The sequence below is a fragment of the Trachemys scripta genome, chromosome 3 (assembly GCF_013100865.1).
Source record: "Trachemys scripta elegans isolate TJP31775 chromosome 3, CAS_Tse_1.0, whole genome shotgun sequence".
Lineage (NCBI taxonomy): Eukaryota > Metazoa > Chordata > Testudines > Emydidae > Trachemys > Trachemys scripta.
The window spans coordinates 29,675,311-29,696,963 of NC_048300.1; positions in this window are offsets into that span (position 1 = coordinate 29,675,311).

Here is a 21,653-nt window from a genome sequence, read left to right on the forward strand (position 1 = left end):
GATTATAACAGCAAAGTATCAGCATCAGAAAGGTAAGACATATAAGCAATATAGTGAGTTTCATGTTAACCAAAATATAAATCCTGACTCCATATTTGTAGATAGTTTTTTGAACATTTAGGAAGATATGTGACAAATCCACACAGTGGAGTATTTCATGTTGTGTCTTCATTTTCTGAATAAAGGTTATGACTGTGCTTCCTGAAAAATGGGGAAGTGGAAGGAAGAATAAGACGAGAACTGTGCTTTTACTGGAAATCACAGGGCATTGTGATTGAACTGTAAGTTGTCATTTGCCACATTTCATAACACTACTGAGGCTTGCCAATAAAATTTGCCCTATGTGAGTGCAACTGGAGATAATGGAATCTGCATCTTAGTTGCCATAATTCATAATGTCCTCACCTGACAAAAAACATATTCTCTGGATACTAACTCTTTTACACTGTGCTGTACATCATATTAAATTATTGAAAGCTGATGACGTTACCAGCTTCACAGTAGTGCTAGGCCACCATCTGTTCAATTTTACAGCCTGTGCAGAAAATGAAGTGGTACATCTAATCATCTTGTTTTACATTCTGTATTTACTGCAGAGGTTTTCATGGAAATGTATGATTTCTGAGTTAGTGCAAGGTGTCATTATAATTGCCTCTTCTTGGGGGGGAAGTAATCTAAAGGTTTCAATTCTCTGATCTGACACTTTATTATGCATAGTGCAAATGCTTTTTGTAGTTAGTCATTAACCTATATGCACATAAGTAGACACTTATGTGGTGACACAAAGTCTGAGATAATTTGTCCCTCTGTTGGTATGCTGGTACTTTGCCCTGTCTCTAGCATTTCCCTTTAATCAATATAGATTTTCACTTTAATACAATTCATAGCTTTATATCAAAGCTTTCACAAAGAAAACTGAGAGTTTTAATTTTTCCATTTAGCTTTTTACAGACCTAATTTGAGCACACTATGGAAATGTAACTAATGAGGTTTCTCTGTATAAAGTAATTATACAGAAGTATATTTGGACAAATGATAAGTGAACCACAAACTTGTTTAGATCAGGAGTGTATTTGAAACTGGTATCCCACTTTAATTTGTATTTCTATTTGGAAATCTTATAGGGTTACCATATTTCAACAATCAAAAAAGAGGACGAGAGGAGCCCCGCCCTAGCCCCGCCCCCGTCCAGCCCTAGCCCCGCCCCTGCCCCTTCCACTCTCTCCCACTTCCTGACCCCTCAGAACCCCCAAACCTCCCCACCACGCCTTGCCCCCTGACTGCCCCCTCCTGGGACCCCTGCCCCTAACTGCCCCCCAGGACTCCACCCCCTACCTAAGCCTCCCTGCTCCTTGTCCCCTGACTGCCCCCTCCTGAGACCTTCCCCACATCCTAACTGGCCCCCTAGGACTCTACCCACTACCTGTCCCCTGACTGCCCCAACCCTTATCCACACCCCCTACCCCCAGACAGACCCCTGGGACTCCCACGCCCCATCCAACCACTCCCCACCCCCTGACAGCCCCCCCCCCAAAACTCCTGACCCATCTAAACCCCTCTGCTCCCTGTCCCCTGACTGCCCCCTCCTGGGACCCCTGCTCCTAACTGCCCTCCAGAACCCCACCCCCTACCTAAGCCTCCCTGCTCCTTGTCCCCTAACTGCCCCCTCCTGAGACCCCCCCACCTGTACTCTGACTGCCCAAAACCTTACACCCCCAACCCCCAGACAGCCCCCCCCGAACGCCTGACCCATCCAACCCTCCCCCTGCTCCCTGTCTCTTGATTACCACCCCCCCAGAACCTCCCTGCCGCTTCTCTGACCCCTGGACCCCTTACTGTGCTGCAGAGCAGCGCACTCGACAGTGGGGGAGGGGAGCAGGGTCGGAGCTCCAGACTGCCGGAGGCCCGAGGCGAACGGCCGGCCGGCGATCTGCGAATGCAGGGAAGCGGGGAGGGAGGGAGAGAGAGGAGGGGAGTGGTGTCAAGTTGCAGGGGAGAGGAGGGGGAAATGGAGGAGGGGCTCTGGCTGCCGGAGCCCCGTGCGAGTGGCTCGATCCGGCCGGCTGCCCTGTACGCCGCGCACGCTCTGAATGGGGGGGAAGTCCGGACATTGACAAATTCCCCCCGGACGCTATTTTTAACTGAAAAAAGCCGGACATGTCCGGGGGAATCCGGACGAATGGTAACCCTAAATCTTACAAACCCATTTTGTGGAAATAAGTCAGCTTTTAGCGAGATTTTTTTTTAACAAAAACATTTTAAAAACACTTTTTTCCGGCAGTGTGATGGTCCTCACTCGGAGGTTGCTTGGTAGGGTAGTGTTGCATTTAGATTGTCATCATGTGGCTTCACGTTTTACACCCAATCAAGGTGAGTGTGGGAGTTCACATTGTTCTCAGAACCTGCATGCTATGTTGGAGTTGGTGGGCTATATCTGTGTGGAGCAGTAGTCATGAAGTAGCTCCAGCACTGTTCCATGATATGGTTGGGAAGTGTCTGTGGCACTTCTTCTCCTGGAGTGCACCTGTTTCCTGTGAGCAGCAGCACTGAGAAGAGATTAAAGGAATCTGGCAATACACAGAAAAGAGATAACAAAACCATCAGCTAGGACCCCAAGAAATCTTATCTGGCACCAGAAACATCTGTACAATTAGCTTCCTGCTTTTCTAGTCCCATCTCCATCCAAAGCCAAGCTGATTTGAGAGGTGGTCAGGGAAGAAGAAGGGAAAGAGAAGCAGGATAATGAAAAACAGAGGCAGAAATGCCCAGGGAAAGAAGAGGTAAATAACTCATAATCCTACTGCTGAGTGGGTTCCACAGCCAGACAGATTACCATTTCCTGAACAACTGGTCTTATAGCTCACAGCCAGCATCTCTGCCCAGGGAAGAGGGAGAGAAAAGGGATGAAGACTTTGGTCTTGCTTACATTAGAATAAATAGCAAAGCTTCCAATGACTTGAATGGGGCAGAATCAGACCTGAATTGCACATCTGCCCCTTTCTCTTCAAGGTGTGTGTGTGGAGGGGGAGGGGGAGTGCAGAATTCATACTCTGACTCCCTTGTGTCGCTGAAATCAACTGCTGTAAGCTGGCCAGTAAGTTTCCGACATTTAATTATTAAGACATTTTACTCCTCACTTGGATATTGGAGCACTTTAAAGTATCCCTGCTCCTGGAGTCGCAGATGACCCCTTGTGCACTGTTCAGGTTTTGTGAGTACTCTGGTGGATGCTCAGGGTATTTGTATTTAGGGTTTGATCCAGCACCCACAGACTAAGTGCTTTGTGAATTAGAGTCAGAAATATGTAGGGAAGGACAGCCCTGGGACTATAACTTTGCTAATGCAGACCACAGTAAACAACATAAATCTTGGCACATGATCTCTATTTGCTGTGTTGTGCATTATAGGAAGCTGAAAGACATTAAGGGTATGTCTACACTGCAATGTAAGCCCAAGGTTAGTGGCACTTGAATCATCTCACCTGTGTTATAGAAGCCTGGGCTTGAGTGTCTACATTGTTTCTTAACCCTATGTTAACATTTTTCTAACCTGGGCTTGAACCTGGGGCTCTGGCATCCACACTGCAGTATACAGCCTCAAGTGAAACCAACCATTTTCCAGAGTCCCTAGCACCCTCCCAAAATGTGGCTGCTCTAGCCCTTTGACCATGATGCACTGTGGGAAAACTTTACTTCCCACTTTCCATTTTGCAAGAAATTTGAACACAGCCCGCCAAGCAGTCATTTTGGTCTTTGTGCTCCCTGCTACTGTAGCCAGCACCATGGAGGAGGCACCTTTTGAATAAATTCTTTTGCTTGTGCTTTCATTCCTGCATCAGGGAACAGGCAGAGCATCTGTGAGGTGCTGGTGAACATTTCAGTGGCATTTTCTGACCCACCAAAGGTATCTGGTGGATTTTATGATGGAGCAGGAGGAGAAGGAATCAGAGGAGGAGGTACCCTGGCATGACAGACTTGCACTGGCAGATGCTGCTCAGTATAATTGGCATAACTGCTGGTGCCACCTATGTAGACCAGCACTTCTGGCTCAGGGTCACAAGCACAGAATGGTGGGAATCACATTGTCATTCAGACCTAGCATGGCCAGCCCTGGGTCCAAAACTATCACCCAAAGAAAGTTACGTTTATGAATCTTTCTAAGCAGCTTGCTCCCACCCCATCCAGTGTAAAGACACACACACGAGGTCACCCTTCCTGGTCCAGAAGGGGCAGTTGCTATAACCGTGTGGAAGCTAGCTACCTCAGACTGCTACAAGTCTTTTGCCAACTCATTTGGCGTTGTAAAGTTAACTGTTGGTAAAGTGATGGTGGACGTTTCTGAGCAATCAGGCACAGAGCTTACCCCAAGGTGGCAGGCAGTAAAGGTATTCCAGAGGTAATTGCTGGCTTTCAGAGAATGGAATTTCCAAACTGTGCCAGTGCCATTGGTGGGGCTCATGTGCCCATAGTTTGCCCTCCTCAAGGAGCACATGAGCATATAAATTGCAAAGAGTACTACTCCATTGTTATGCAGGCCCTTGTGGACCACAGAGGCCAATTTATGAATGTCAGCGTGGGCTGCACTGGAAAATTCACAATACCAGAGTTTTTCACTGTTTAGGAGTCTATATTCATGGCCAGATTATTCCCACCAAATGACATTGTCATAAATGGAGTTACTGTCTGCACCATTATTCTGAAGGACCCCTCATAGCCCTTTTTGCATTGGCTTATGAAACTGTACCCTGATTTCAGAGGCCCTGGCAAAGAAAGGTTTAATTATGCTCTCTGCAGATGTAGAACGGTTGTTAAATATGCTTTGGGAAGATTAAAATCCTGTTGGAGATCTCTGCAGACCCGTTTGGATGCCAGTATCAACAATGCTGTCTACATTACTGTGGCTTGCTGTGCTCTTCACAATTTTTGTGAAGCCAACGGTAAGCCGTTTCCCCTGAATGGATCTACGACAGAGAGGGGAGGCCACTGAATCATTGCCCTCAGCCAGAATGTGCGCCTACCCCTGCTGTTGCTGGGGGCACCAGGGCAACAGAAGTCCGGGATGCTTTGTGTTCTCATATTATGGATTTGTATGGCCCAATAGGAGAGGGGTAATAGTACCTGTAACAATGTGCTTGCGAGAGGAAAGGAGCTAATTATTTTTGGAGGTGCAGGTTCAGTGCTTGGAAGAGGTTTGGTTTTGATTGACAAGCAATGTATTTATGAATGACATGAATAATACATTTGTTGGGGGGGACCACAGCGTAGGTTTATATATGAAATTTATTGAAGTGTGAATTGCTGCACCCAAGTAAATAGAGGAATAGTATTTGCCTAATAATGCATAATTGCTCCTGATCATGATTTTAGCTTTATTATCTCAAATCTGGTTTCTATCATGTAATGCAGTGGTAGCAATAAAATTTTCTTGCTGACATAAAAGGCTTTATTTGTAAACGTATACAAACAGTGCTACGGTTACCCAGTGTTGGGCAGGCCACTTGACATTAAAGCACCCCAAAACAAGTAACAGAAGAACATTTGCCAAAAAAGTACAGAAAACAGTGCAAACTTGACACAACCCCCCTATCCATATATGTCCCCTGCCCCCATCTTCTCCTTTCTCTTCTTTCCCCACTAAGGGAGGGGGGTGGAGGTATTCACAGGAGAGGGGCTCAAAAAGGAATCATAGAAGCGACCTCAAGAGGTCATCTAGTCCAACTCCTTGCTCAAAGCAAGACCAATCCCCAACTAAATCATCCCAGCCAGGGCTTTGTCAAGCCTGACCTTAAAAACCTCTAAGGAAGGAGATTCCACCACCTCCCTAGGTAACCCATTCCAGTGCTTCACCACCCTTCTAGTGAAAAAGTTTTTCCTAATATCCAACCTAAACCTCCCCCACTGCAACTTGAGACCATTACTCCTTGTTCTGTCATCTGCTACCACTGAGAACAGTCTAGAGCCATCCTCTTTGGAACTCCCTTTCAGGTAGTTGAAAGCAGCTATCAAATCTCCCCGCGTTCTTCTCTTCTGCAGACTAAACAATCCCAGTTCCCTCAGCCTCAATTCATAAGTCATGTGCTCCAGCTCCCTAATCATTTTTGTTGCCCGCTGCTGGACTCTTTCCAATTTTTCCAAATCCTTCTTGTAGTGTGGGGTCCAAAATTGGACACAGTACTTCAGATGAGGCCTCACCAATGCCGAATAGAGGGGAATGTTCATGTCCCTCGATCTGCTGGCAATGCCCCTACTTATACAGCCCAAAATGCCATTAGCCTTCTTGGCAACCAGGGCACACTGTTGATTCATATCCAGCTTCTTGTCCACTGTAATCTCTAGGTCCTTTTCTGCAGAACTGCTGCCTGCCCATTCGGTCCCTAGTCTGTAGCAGTACATGGGATTCTTACGTCCTAAGTGCAGGACTCTGCATTTGTTCTTGTTTAACCTCATCAGGTTTCTTCTGGCCCAATCCTCTAATTTGTCTAGGTCCCTCTGTATCCTATCCCTACCCTCCAGCATATCTACCACTCCTCCCAGTTTAATGTCATCTGCAAACTTGCTGAGGATGCAATCCACGCCATCCTCCAGATCATTAATGAAGATATTGAACAAAACCGGCCCCGGGACTGACCCTTGGGGCACTCCGGTTGATACCAGCTGCCAAGTAGACATGGAGCCATTGATCGTGACCTGTTGAGCCCGATGATCTAGCCACCTTTCTATCCACCTTATAGTCCATTCATCCAGCCCATACTTCTTTAACTTGCCAGCAAGAATATTGTGGGAGACCATATCAAAAGCTTTGCTGAAGTCAAGGAATAACACGTCCACTGCTTTTCCCTCATCCACAGACCCAGTTATCTCAATATTGAAGGCAATTAGATTAGCCAGGCATGACTTTCCTTTGGTGAATCCATGCTGACTCTTCCTGATCACTTTCCTCTTCTCTAAGTGCTTCAAAATCGATTCCTTGAGGATCTGCTCCATGATTTTTCCCGGGACTGAGGTGAGGCTGACTGGCCTGTAGTTCTCCGGATTCTCCGTCTTCCCTTTTTTAAAGATGGCCACTACATTAACCTTTTTCCAGTCATCCAGAACCTCCCCCGATCGCCATGAGTTTTCAAAGATAATAGCCAGTGGCTCTGCAATCACATTCGCCAACTCCTTTAGCACCCTGTTACCCAGGGTTCTTTCAACCCAAAGTTCTTGGTAACTTTTACTCTGTGCGAGGTGGTGTCAGGAAATAAATCAGGGGAGACACAGCTGTCTGACCGATAGATGGCTGGCACAAACAGGACAACACAAACGTGTTTTCACTTAATGTTAAACTTTACTTAGCCTCAAGCACTTACACACGTCCACAACTGGTTAGTAAGCTAAGTGTGGTTCTCAAGTGACACAGCGGCAGGCTTCCGGTGGCCAAATCTTCCATCTGCCAGTGGGGACCGCAAGATCTATCCAGAGGGAGACTTCAAACAAGTCCCAAAAGAGTCCAACTACCTCAAACTCCCCCCCCCCATTTATACATTAGTAATAGAAAGACATGTCCCTTAAAAAACACTTGTTAAGTAAGCAGTTTCAATGGTCAAGCAAGAGGTTCCTTCTGATTACTGATTAACCAGGCGTGGGTTTTTCCAGAGTTTGCAGCCTTGAGGCCCCAATAGACATTCATGGATCACTTCCTGCTCTTCTAAAATGCATGTATCAGCAACTTCAACATGTGTCTTATCAGGAAGGACACGGGGTCAAGCTGCCCTTTCTGTGGCATCCAAACCCCCCTCCCCTCCTGCCTTGGTCAAGCTGAGACTGCTGACTAGGCTACTTTTAGCAATAAGCCATAGTGGTTTCAGGCACTTTACTGGTTTGCCAAAATCTCCCCGTACACCCTGGGATTCAGTGCATTTGTCCCCCTGGACTTGTGCTCGTCCAGCTTTTCTAAATAGTCCTGAACTACTTATTTCTTCACAGAGGGCTGGTCACCTCCTCCCCATACTGTGCTGCCCAGTGCAGTAATCTGAGAAATGACCTTGTTTGTGAAGACAGAGGCAAAAAAACAAACAAACATTGAGTACATTAGCTTTTTCCACATCCTCATAGACTCATAGACTTGAAGGTCAGAAGGGACCATTATGATCTTCTAATCTGACCTCCTGCACAATGTAAGTCACAGAATCCCACTCCTGTAACAAACCCCTGACCTATGTCTGAGCTATTGGAGTCCTCAACTTGTGGTTTAAAGACGTTGAACGAGAGAGGGAGGAGGAGGGTGAGGGGTTCGGCCAAGGCACCATGCTACAATCCTCCATTAGTGGTAGCTTGGTACATGCTGGTAACCAAGACGTCTCATAACATCTGAATCAATTCTTAGCGTGGAAATCTCTCCCATCACTGTAATAATAAAGTTCTGTCTCTACTGTTTTATTGCAGAGTCGGCAGCAGGGAGTTCCTTGAGGTGGGGCTCAAAGAGCTCCTCTGAGTGTGGACCTAGAATTTTCTGTTGATCCTGTTCCACAGCCTGATCTGAGACTGGTTTCAGAAACAGTCAATTCATGCTCCCCAGTTGGATCCTGCTGCTGGCTTACATCACTCCACATGCTGGATTCATCATGCACCACAGTTGGCTCCATGCTGGGCCCAGTCAGTCAAACTCCTCAGAAGACAGTCATGAGGTTGGCAAGTTGTCTGAGGTACAGTTCTGATCCATGTTTTTCCAGTACTCGTTCTTCAGTTTCTTAATACACTCCCTGCACTGCACTGTCAGGAAAATTTGCAGATCTGCTAGCTTTGTAACTATCTAATGGTATGTGTGGTCATTCCTAGTACTTTTGCTGAAGACTTGCTAAGGTCCACAGATTTACTGACCTCACACCAGAGATTCACCAAAATTTGGCTATGCTCCCGTGACCATGAAGAAGCATGTTTTGTGAAAGACTTGCTCTGTTCGATCTCGACTGCAAACTCAGGAGGCTCTCTGATGGTGTGTTTGCAGCTCAGTGATCAGAAGACAATCTGTTAACACTGACTTATTGAGCTGCTGCTGTACGCAGTGAAGCATAGTGGGGATAGTTTCCATTTTCAATTGAGTTGATTGGAGATTGTTGGAATAGAGAAGACAAAGGAAGTTGGCCCACGGGATTTTGGGATTCTTCTGGAGGACTCCCAGGCCATGAGTCAACCAGGGCTGAGACTACACTGTAAAGCAATAGGGCTCAAACTCTGGGACACAGCTTGACGAGGGCCTGGACCCCGCACTGAGTTCTGGGACCCTTGATCTGAGCCCTGGGTTAGCAGCAATTTCTGTGTGGATGGAGGGGGGGATTGGGCTTGAGCCTGAGTTTGAGCCCGGGCATACATTGAAGTATAGACATACCTTTAGAGGTCATGGCAGATAACCAATTAAACATGAGCTCGCTGTACAATGCTGTAGCTAAGAAGGCAAACACAATCCTTGGATGAATAATTGGGAGTATAAAATAGGAGTAGGGAAGTGATATTACCTTTGTATTTGGTATTAGTGAGACCACTACTGGAGTATTGTGTCCAGTTCAGGTGCCAACACGTCAAAAAGGAAGCTGAAATATTGAAAAGGATTCAGAAAAGAGCTCCAAGAATTAATTGAATTCTGGAAAACATGCCTTATAATGAGACATAATCAGCTCAATCTGCTTACTTTATCCAAGAGAAGGTTAAGAGATGACTTGATCATAATTTAAAAGTACCTACATGGGGAAGAGATTTTTGATAGCAGATGGCTTTTTAATCTAGCATAAAAAGGCATAATGAACCAATGGTTAAAAACTAAAGGTAGATAAATTCAGATTGGAAATAAATTGTAAATTCTTAGCAATGTGCATAATTAACTATTGGAACAGTTTATCTAGGGATGTGGAGGATTCTTCATTACTTGGAGTCTGATTTAAGACTGGATATCTTTCTAAAATGTATGCTAGAGCTCAAACATAAGTTATAGGCTTGATGTAGTAATTACTTTGTGAGGTTCTTTGGCCTGTGTAATGCAAGAGGTCAGACTAGATAGTCACAATGTTCCCTCTGCCTATAAAATCTATGAATCTTGAATCTGTGAATATACCCTTCTACTATTGTTTGACTGTCCCCAGCCATTGAATGCACATCTAAATTCAATCTTCTACATGTGCTGAGCCCAAATATAGACCTCTTAACCCTTTAAATTGTGTATGTACGTCTCAGCAGGGCCATTAGACTTGTTTACATTAGAGACATTTGCACTGGTGTAACAACTACATGTACTAGGGTCAATACTTGGCCTAGGAACTTTGGGGAATGACCAGCCAGAGTGTGGGAGGTGCTGTATTGTTTGTCTTATAGTTGGTTTGGCTGAGTAAATGACTGATTGATCTGCTCACTAGATCAAGTATTGTTTTTTCCCAATTTGTTCCCTTCCCCAGTTAAGTTTCATCAATCCATTACTTTGTATTATGAACTCATATTGTATATATTCTGAATCATTGATACCTTAGAGCACTGTGTAGGTTACACTGTATATTGAAAGTTCCCCTCAGAGAGAAGTTGACATACATTGTGTGCAAACCCTTGTGACAGCAGGAGGTACTTCACAAAAATACCACCAAGACATGACATTAGAACTATTGCCACTGAATACAAAACTCCACAAACAAGGCTAATATCCAACTAAAGAGAATATCAATCCCACTTTGGCCCTTCTTGCACACTGATTAGTGTGACCTAGTCAAATAGAGGTCAGATGTTTTCCATCTCACTTGTGCAACAGCATTATACGTGATGTCAACAACATATGCAAGCAGTACTAGGATTTGGGCTTCTAGGCCAGGGATCGGCAACCTTTGGCATGTGACTTGCCAGGGTAAGCACCCTGGCGGGCTGGGCCAGTTTGTTTACCTGTTGTGTCCGCAGGTTCGCCGCTCCAGGCCAATGGGAGCGGCGGGAAGCAGCAGCCAGCACATCCCACAGCCTATGCCACTTCCCGTCCACCCATTGGCCTGGGACGGCAAACCATGGCCAGTGGGAGCCGCAATAGGCTGAACCTGCGGATGCAGCAGGTAAACAAACCGGCCCAGCCAGCCAGGGTGCTTACCCCCTTGCGAGCCATGTGCCAAAGTTTGCCGACCCCTGTTTTAGGCTATGTTTACACTTGGAGCTAGGGATGTGATTCCCAGCTCATGTAGATGTATTCTCGTGAGCACTCATTGTAACAATAGTGTAGTTGTGGTAACAGGGAAATGGTGAGCGGCAGCATCGGCTAACCAACCCGAGTATATACCTCAGGGGTCCAGGCAGGTTTGTACTCTGGGAAGCTAGCGCATGCTGCTGCTCACCGTTGCCCAAGTTACCATGGCTACAGTATTAATTTTAGCACACTAACTTGATGAAAGGTAGCATGAGTATGTCTTTCTGTGCTGGGAATCACACCTCTAGCTCCAAGAGTGGACGTAGCCATTGTTAACTGTCACTCTCTTGCAGTTGTGGAACTGTGATTCTAGTCATTGGCAACCTCCTCACAGGATGAAGTCATACCTCCCAATTCCACTTGGAGGATTACCCATGTACCACAACATATGGAAAGGGTGGATCTCAGCTGAGACCAGCTTAAGACAGCTATATTAACTCTGTTAGAGGCAGTTTCTGTTTGACTCACCTTTGACTACCTTTGATCAGTTTGGAAGAAGCATGCACTGGAAGGGGTATTCTGTCAGTTTTAAATCTGCTTTACTACTTGTCCAACAGTTGGAAAAGATACAGCAACCTATATTGGTGAGTTTATACAGACTAGCCTAAGTGTGGTCAGAGCACGGAGCATTCTGATCATTAAATGTAGCATAGAACTGGGATCTCAAGAGAAGAATACTAAGATTTCTGTAGCGGATCTGCTTGAAAGAGTAACAGACATTCCTTGCTTAAGATTCTCATTGCTACACTAATACATTTCCAGGACCTAGCTCATAATGTTTTCAGCCTGCTGTGTCAATTGTCTTCTCTCCATGAGCTTAACAATGAAGCCTGACTGGCTAGAAGGCATGTGACCTAGCTTCTATGTAATTGTCTTTGATTATGTCTCACATAAACAGGATGATGCTAATTCAGAACCAACAAACGCAGGTTTTTTTTATTACCTTTGCCCCACATGAAAGAGCACCACATACTGCTATTGTTTACCATAGGCTATATTTTCACTTTTGCGCACATTGTCTCCTGGTGTATTTGTTTGGCCAAGAATGTTCATCTTTCTCACAGAGGGCCCAGTCTAATACCCATTGAAGTTATGGGAGACTTCCCATTGACTCCAATGGACTTTGGATTGGTCCAGATTGCCTTGGAGCAATGCATTTTCCAGCAACAAATATTTTTTAATAAATGATCTTAATGAATTAAGAATGTTTCTGCAATGCAACCATTCTGGTAGCAAAAGGAGGTGCTGCAAACGTTGTCCTGTTTTTCACCAGGTCTAGTACTGTGCTCCATTTTTTTCTCCTACTGATGACTGAAGACTGTTTTTTAATACCCTACAGGTTGCAAGTAGTTGGGCAATAAGGAAGCAATACGTTGGGCAATAAGGGAACTACTATCTTGGTCACTGAGAATGGGTGCTTTAAATGCAATGAAACCGGAACGGCTGGTCATTGTAATAAGTCAGGTAAGTTATAGTTCGTTTTTAATTGAGCTAACAAATTGTCATATTTAAGGATATATGCCATAAATCAAACTGCTCTCATCTTCCAACTCTACTGGATTTGTTTGCCAGGTGTAAAAATGTTCTGGATCGTCCACACTAACATATATAAGGAGCATGTAACCTTTTTGCTGTATATAACTCTCAAGATATTTAAAGCCCAATTCTGTTCCCATTGAAGTCAATGGTAGTTTTGCTCTTGACTTCCCTGGGACCAGGATAAGATCCTTATTCATGATTATTCAATAAACTCTGCAGAGGTGGAGCCCTGCATCTACATGGAATTGCACTGAAGTCAGTGAGGTTCCAGGTGGGCTCAGGAGTCAGCCCACTCAGAACTCATTGTGGGTCTGGGACTTTGACATCAGTTAAGTGCAATCATCTGCATTATAGGTTTCTAGATTTGTCAGAGGATTTCCAATTTTTTAAAAATATCCTTTATGGAGCCTCTTTCATAAATCAACTTTAAGAATCCATTTATAAACCACACACTTATTGACTTTGCAATTTTATCGAAACCACTGATTCTTGAAACCTTTAAGCATAATTTGCTTAAATTGAGGATACCTTAATTATGGGAACTTGATTAATTGCCATAATGCTTTTGCTTCCTCACAACATAGGAATCCTAATAGAAGTACCTATGAATCCATGTCTTGACAAATCTCCAGCATTCTGTACACAGCAAATATTTTATGTTATTGGTAATGTAACTGTTACATACAAAGATACATTGTTTCTACTGAATGTTATTGCACCATTGTAATTGTTCCTGACTGGCTTAACAGTATATAAGACAAATGAAATGTAATATTGACAAATGCCCAGGAATACATAGTGCATTGCTTGCAGAAATGCAGAACATAAATACAAAATGAGCAAGAGAGAACTGAAGTTGACTTTGATTGAGACTTAGAGGAATAATGTAGATCTGCTCCCTATGTTATTTAAACAATCTGAAAAAGCAATTTAAAACTAAATAAAATGCTGGGCATACTTATCTGCAATTGCAAAATAGAAGGCTGTTGTGTTTTGAAGTTCAGATGAAATTGAATAGTGTTCTTTTCAGAGATTGCTTACATTTACTCTTTTCTCACCATGAGGGACTAGATGGCTCAGGGAGTTAACAGTATCTGGCACTTTTATCTTTTGGTGATGGCTATAAAGCTGTAGAGCAGTATTAAACTATGGTTCAGTAACTGAATAACAACTAGAACAAGAAATATTTAAACACGTTTCTTTTTAAATATGAAACTTAGAATTTTTCTTCTCCCTGTTAACTGGTATTAGAGCAGGGTTAGTATTCTCCTCTGAAGGGCTGTCATTATCCTCTAAACAGCATCACTTTTCAGCAAGACAGTTGCCTCCAGCACTAGATTCAGGAATACCAGTTAGAAGTGTCAGTTTAAACAAACACATTTCACAGTTTCATATTGAAAAGTGTTTCTTAGCTTGTGGACTTTTACACCGTTGGGCTGAACATAATGGGTGCCATTTAGTTTCTTTAGTTGCTCACCACCTTGCAAATATGAAAGACAGATCTAAGCTGAGATTATCAGTTGTGGTTGAGTAGCATGGAGCGCAGCTCCAGAAGATGCGGGCGTGAATGTGTATGTGTATGTGTAAATATGTCACCTTTACAGTAACCAAAACTTGGGGTTGTTTTGCACTGATATGGTCCACAGAATAAGTTAAAAGAGCTGGTGTCAAAGGTCCCAAGGGATCATTACAATAGCCAGGGCTTGCTGCTTTGAACTGGCAGCACCACACATAGTGGTTTAACTTCAGGACAGAATCTGGGTCATAGACATTTAAAACTTGAAAAAGGACATATAAAGTCACGAGGCCCAACTATGCAGTCTTTATACACATAAAATCCCACTGATTTCAATGGGATTTAGTACATGCCAGGTATGGAGAAGCCAGCTCAGTACTGCAATTTTAAAGAATAATAGGAATGAATTGTGTGGAGAAGCCAAAAATATAACCCAGCAACCTGACTGCAACAATACAAATTGTATATAAGAAAGTACTGTGTATCCTGAATGTTAGATAATAACTTGTTCAGGAAGAGTTATAAAAATAAATGACACTCAAAGAAAAACTAAATTAATAGTAAACACAGAAATGTGTTTTCATTTAGTCATGCATTTTTTAAATGACTTTTTATGTTTTTAAGGGAAAGGTTCTGAGATAAATGAATTGAGTCATTCAAGAAGCAGGAGATATTATTCTGAGTGAACTGGCATATTGAGGTTAATAGACTTCATCTGAACTTTACTTTGTTTCCTCATTAACACATTCATCCATTTGCCTATGATACTACCCATCGTACCAAGAGCTCTCACAGAAAAACAAATTAAAAAAACCCTTCTCTTTGACAAGAATAAAGTATCATGGAAACTGTTAACACATGTTATAATGTCCTGCTTGCAGTTTACTCCACTCATTCATTAAGTTGATCACCCATTGCATAGGTATAGGTGTATACAAATAGGCTGGGCAAGAAATACATATATTTAAAATGCTATCAAATGAGACTTTACTCATAGTCTTACTTAAAAGGTCATTTATACATAACAGATTTTTAAAATAACACATGAAGATAAAAAAGAGAATATATTTGACTAATATGTAAATTGCTGCCAGATTTACAAAAGCAATGGATGTTACGTGAAAACAATAATAATTCTTTTAAAAACTTAATCCTGAATGATAGTGGAAAAAATTGAAATTGGGGATATATGTATGGCCCCAGTCCTGCAATCAGATCTCCTAACACAAACTATTCTGCTCATATAGATCTCCATTGACTTTAATGGGGTTTGGATGCAGGAGTCTGTGCTAGCTAATTTGATTGCAAGGACACTTACATTTAAATTGCAAATTCTTTTTTGTCAGCTAGCTATGACCTTGCATATCGTAGATGTTTGGACATTTCAGATCCTGGAAAACTGACAGCTAATTGGTTTTGGCTGCAAACATTTATATATTAGCATCAATTATAGTTTCTTTTTATATAGAAGAAAGATAATAGTAATTCCCTGAATTTTTTTAAATTCTATGCCCTGTGTTATGCAGGAGGTCTTTGTAGGTAATCCTAGTGGTGATTTCTGACCTTAAAAATCTATGACTTTATAACCAAATTGTTGTAAACAGCTGACAAAGATAGTAATTCCTTCTCTGTCCTCTTGTCACACTTTAGACTGTATAATCTCTATTGATTAATAACCTGAGGACGTTTTTAGGTCAGTGAATCTTTCTCTAAGCCTGAATTTCAAAAATGATAGTTTGATATCCATCCTAAGAAATGAGTCTTCTGTTGTTTCTTTCACTTTTTTTTCTATTCTGTTCAGGTTCTTATACTGCACCCTTCAACATGGTATCTTTGCTTCCTCCCATCCTCTCTCCCGTCTGTCTACCCAACTCTAAGCAATTCAAAACTCCAATTAATGCCAGCTGAATGATCACTGAAGGTTACTTTGGATATGAATACTATATATGTATGCCATTGCTGTGGCTAGTCAAACGATTTTGAACAAATCATTTTCTGTCAGAAAGTGAAGTTTCATTTAAATCAAAATTTTCCCTGGGAAAAGAATGATTTTAGTGGTTTACCATCAGAAAAATCAAAACTTTTGGGGTCAGGTCAACATTAACCTCTGCATCCATTTGACCCACCACAGTGCCTCATGGGAATTGTAGTTCTGGGCCCCTCATGGCCTGATTCTCCAGTATCGGCCCTGCTCACCGGCTAGACCACATTTCCCATGTTGCTCCCTGTGGCTAAGCAGAATGGAGATTCTGCTTTTAAATCCACATCTGTACACACACACACACACACACACACACACACACGTATCTTTGACATGTATTGTGAAGTGATACATGCTTGTTGAAAGTCTCTGAGAAGGAATAAAAGGGTTAAAATAAGAGTGATGTCCTGATGGGGGTCTACTACAGGCCACCTAACAGGGAAGAAGAGGTGGATGAGGCTTTTTTTAAATAACTAAAAATCATCCAAAGCACAAGACTTGGTTGTGATGGGGGATTTCAACTACCCGGATATCTGTTAGGAAAATAACACAGTGGGGCACCGATTATCCAACAAGTTCTTGGGATATATTGGAGACATTTTTTTTATTTCAGAAGGTACAGAAAGCTACTAGTGGAGAGGCTGTTCTAGGTTTGATTTTAACAAATAGGGAGGAACTGGTTGAGAATTTGAAAGTGGAAGGCAGCTTGGGTAAAAGTGACCATGAAATGATCAAGTTCATGATTGTAATGAATGGTAGAAGGGAAAACAGCACAATAAAGATAATGGATTTCGAGAAAGCAGACTTTAGCAAACTCAGGGAGTTGGTAGGTAAGATCCCATAGAAAGCAAGTCTAAGGGGGAAAACAATTCAAGAGAGCTGGCAGTTTTTCAAAGAGACTGCATAGGAAAGATAGGAAGTATGGCAAGAGACCACCCTGGCTTAACCAGGAGATCTTCAGTGATCTCAAATTCAAAAAAGAGTCCTAACAATTTGACATCAGAACAAAAATTCTTTTAAAAATTACCGTATTTTCCAACGTGTAAGCAGCTCGGAATATGGCATGAAAAACAGAGAATCGTTATTTATCCTTTGTAGTGAATTCTTTGTATAAAAATGAATTGAGACTTCTGATTGTTTGCAAACCCTCAAATGCAAAGAATGGCAGAAGTCAACACAGAAGCTGCAGAAACTCTGTGTGTGTGTGTGTGTGTGTGTGTGTGTGTGTGTGTGTGTGTGTGTGTGTATAAAATGCGCACACAAAAACATACATATACCCTCACTTTAATACCTTAATTCACTTTGCCCAATTGCAATCACAGCAGGAATGCCAGCCAGTGCTGACTGATTCCGCAAGGGAGCATGAGGAAAAAGTTGAAGGTTTGCAGGAAAGCAGGGCTTTTTGTGCTACAGACAACAGTATGTATGTGCCCATTATTAAGGGTGGAAGAGCAAACTATCCCACTGCATAGGAAAGATAGGAAGTATGGCAAGAGACTACCATGGCTTCACCAGAAGATCTTCACTGATCTGAAACTCAAAAAAAGAATCCTACAAAAAGTGGAAACTAGGTCCAATTACAAAGGATGAATATAAACAAATAACACCAGTATTTAGGGACAAAATTAGAAAGGCCAAAGCACAAAATGAGATTAAACTAGCTAGAGACATACAAGATAACAAGAAAACATTCTACAAATACAGCATAAGCAAGAGGAAGACCAAGGACACGGTTGGCACATTACTCAATGACTGGGAAAAGCAATAATGAAAATGTGGAAATGGCAGAAGTGCTAACCGACCTTTTTGTTTCAGTTTTTACCAAAAAGGTTAGAAGCAATTAGATGTCTAACATAGTGAATGCCAGTGAAAATAAGGTAGGATCAGAGGCTAAAATAGGAAAAGAACAAGTTAGAAATTACTTAAAGTTAGATGTCCTCAAGTCATAATGGACTGATGAAATACTTCCTGGAATACTCCAGGAGCTGGCTGAGGAGATATCTCAGCCATTAGCGATTATCTTTGAAAAGTCATTGAAGATGGGAGAGATTCCAGAGGGAAAATGTCAAATATAGTGCCAATCTATAAAAAAGTAAGGACAACCCGGAGAATTACAGACAAGTCAGTTTAACTTCAGTATCTGGAAAGATAATGGAGCAAATAATTAAGCAATCAATTTGCAAACACCTAGAATATAATAAGGTGATAAGTGACAATCAGCATGGATTTGTTAAGAACAAATCATGTCAAACCAACCTCATAGCGTTCTTTGATAGGATAACAAACCTTGTGGATGGGGGGAAGCAGTAGATGTGGTATATCTTGCTTTAGTAAGGTTTTTGATACTGTCTCACATGACTTCTCATAAATGAACTAGGGAAATACAACCTAGATAGAGCTACTATAAGGTGGGTGTATAAGTGGTTGGAAAACTGTTCCCAGAGGGTAGTTATCAGTGGTTCATACTGGAAAGGCATATCAAGAGGAGTCCTACAAGTATCAGTTCTGGGTCCAGTTCTGTTCAATATCTTCATCAGTGATTTAGATAATGGCATAGAGAGTACACTTATAAAGTTTGTGGATTGATACAGGTTGGGAGCAGTTGCAAGTGTTTTGGAGGATAAAATTAAAATTCAAAATGATCTGGACAAACTGGAGAAATGGTCTGAAGTAAATAGGGTGAAATTCAATAAGGACAAATACAAAGTATTCCATTTCAGAAGGAACAATCAGTTGCACACACACAAAATCGGAAATGACTGTCTAGGAAGGAGTACTGCATAAAGGGATTTGGGGGTCCTAGTGGATCGCAAGCTCAATGAGTCAACAGTGTAACTGTTGCAAAAAAAGTGAACATCATTCTGGAATGTATTAGCAGGAGTGTTGTAAGCAAGACATGAGAAGTAATTCTTCCACTCTATTCTGTGCTGATTAGGCCTCAGCTGCAGTATTGTGTCCAGTTCTGGGCACCATATTTCAGGAAAGATGTGGACAAATTGGAGAAAGTCCAGAGGAGAGCAATACAAATTATTAAAGGTCTAAAAAGCATGACCCATGAGGAAAGGTTATAAAAATTGGGTTTGCTTAGTCTGGAAAAGAGAAGACTGAGATGGGGCATGCTATCAGTTTTCAAGTACATAAAAGGTTATTACAAGGAGGAGGGAGAAAATTGTTCTTCTTAACCTCTGAGAGTAGGACAAGACACAATGGGTGGTTTAGGTTGGACATTAGAAAAAACTTCCTAACTGCCAGGGTAGTTAAGCACTGGAAACAATTGCCCAGGGAGCTTTTGGAATCTCCATCATTGGAGATTTTTAAGAGCAGGTTAGAAAACACCTGTAGGGATGGTCTAGATAATATCTAGTCCTGCCATGAGTGCATGCGACTGGAATAGATGACCTCTCAAGGTCCATTCCAATCTGTGATTCTATGCCTGAAAACCTAATAGAGACAAGCTCAAAACACAAAATTCTGACCAAGGTTTCTTGTGTACAACCTCATTGTGAAATTGCATGAGTGAGTAACTGAGTATGTAGTTTGTCCCAAAGTAGTATAAGTACTAATGGTGATTCAGCATTGATGCTAGTGCTAGTGCTATTGATGAGTGCTAGGCACTCCCAATTCCTACTGGAGTTAGAAGGACAGAGTGCTCAGCAGCTTCTAAGGTTGAGCCTAAAACAAGACACTTAAAACACTTCAGGATGCCTTATTTATGGAGAACAGTAATCATGTGTGAAAGTCTGAAAATTTACTAATCTGCTGCTATAGAGGCTGTCAAATTGTGGGCAATTTACAAAAGCCCCAAATTCCCAAATATACAATAAAATAGCAAAAGGGGGAAAATTGAAAATCTAAATAGAAAAAGCTGTTGAGACCTGAGCTTTTTGAGAGAGGTTGGAGAATGTATTTTAGTCTTGTCAAAAACTTATCACAGTTACAGAGATAGTAAATAATTTAAAAAGTAAAAAGCACAGTGAAAAAAACCAAACCACTAATTTATGCAATGAGAAACCTGATATTCTGTAGCACAAAAAATAATCCAGATCCCCAATATGCCTAGAACACAACAGGATATCTAAAAATATTAGAACATTAATTAATTGACACATTTCCTATCTCCTAAAGATCAGATGCTTCACACACTGATTCACTTGAACAGAACAAACAGTCCCCATATATCATAAGTACTTCACTCTGCTTTCCTTTGGGCTGTTATAATTACTCAAAGTTGTGCTGAAGAAATAAACAAGTTCACAAAGCAGTTCCTTTGTGGGAGGCTCAGTGGTTTGAGTATTGGCCTGCTAAACCCAGGGTTGTGAGTTCAATCCTTGAAGGGGTCTAGGGCAAAATTAGTACTTGATCCTGCTAGTTAGTGAAGGCAGGGGGTGGACTCAATGACCTTTCAGGGTCCCTTCCAGTTCTAGGAGATAAGATATCTCCATATATGATTTATTATTATTCCTTCCAGTTTCTCTTCAAGCTTCCAGCCTTCATTTCCTCCCAGACTCTTTCTTTAAAAAATTCCTTGGCTCTCTTCAGGTATTATCATAACTTGCATTTTAGTGTTTGGGTTTAATTTACTGATTTTTTTTCAGGCTTAATGATCCCCCAAACCTCCTTTTCAGTTCCTTTCTCATTCCTTTCCTCCTAATTAGTCCTTTGCAGATTATATATAAATAAATCACACATGTATGTTTCTATCTATCTACACACACATATACATATCATTAAATAGAGGTGGGTATAGAGAGAGAGAGAGAATAGACCGAGTAATCTTGAACCTTTGTAGCAATTACCAAGTAAGGAAATCTATCCCAAATTTCATCTTGATTAATGCCTCTGAACTATTAACTCCTTCCTGTGACATTGTTATTATGCATACTGTGCTTATTTATACACCAATAGCATGTACAAATATTACTGTGAAAGATTTTAACCATGAAGAGGTGAATACTAATATGGATATTAGAACTGATAAGTTACTGTTTGTTCAGAAACCCAGCAGTTAGTATTAACTCTGTATGTTCCACAGATTGATAGGAAATGTTATTGATGTTTATTAATCCCCCCCCCCCCCATTTAAATCTGTTCTTCGATGCTATTATTGTATAACGGAGCCAATATTCACACTTCTGATTTCTCACCAATACTGGCAAATACAAATCTCCTAACAATCAGCTGCACCAATCTAGCTATGTCCTCCAATAATTTTGGATAGAGTATACAACTTTGTCTCATAGTTTGTTATTGCAGCTAATGTGTTTGGCACATAGATCCAGGTCTTTTTACCCTTCTAGACAGAAGTGTTACATTTTTAGATCCTGGTCCTGCAACCCTTCCTCATAAGAGTAACCCTTATCCACATCATAATTCCCAGGGGTGTGTGTGTGGGGGGAGGGTTGCTTTTTTAACCTAAGGCAAATGGCATTCCAT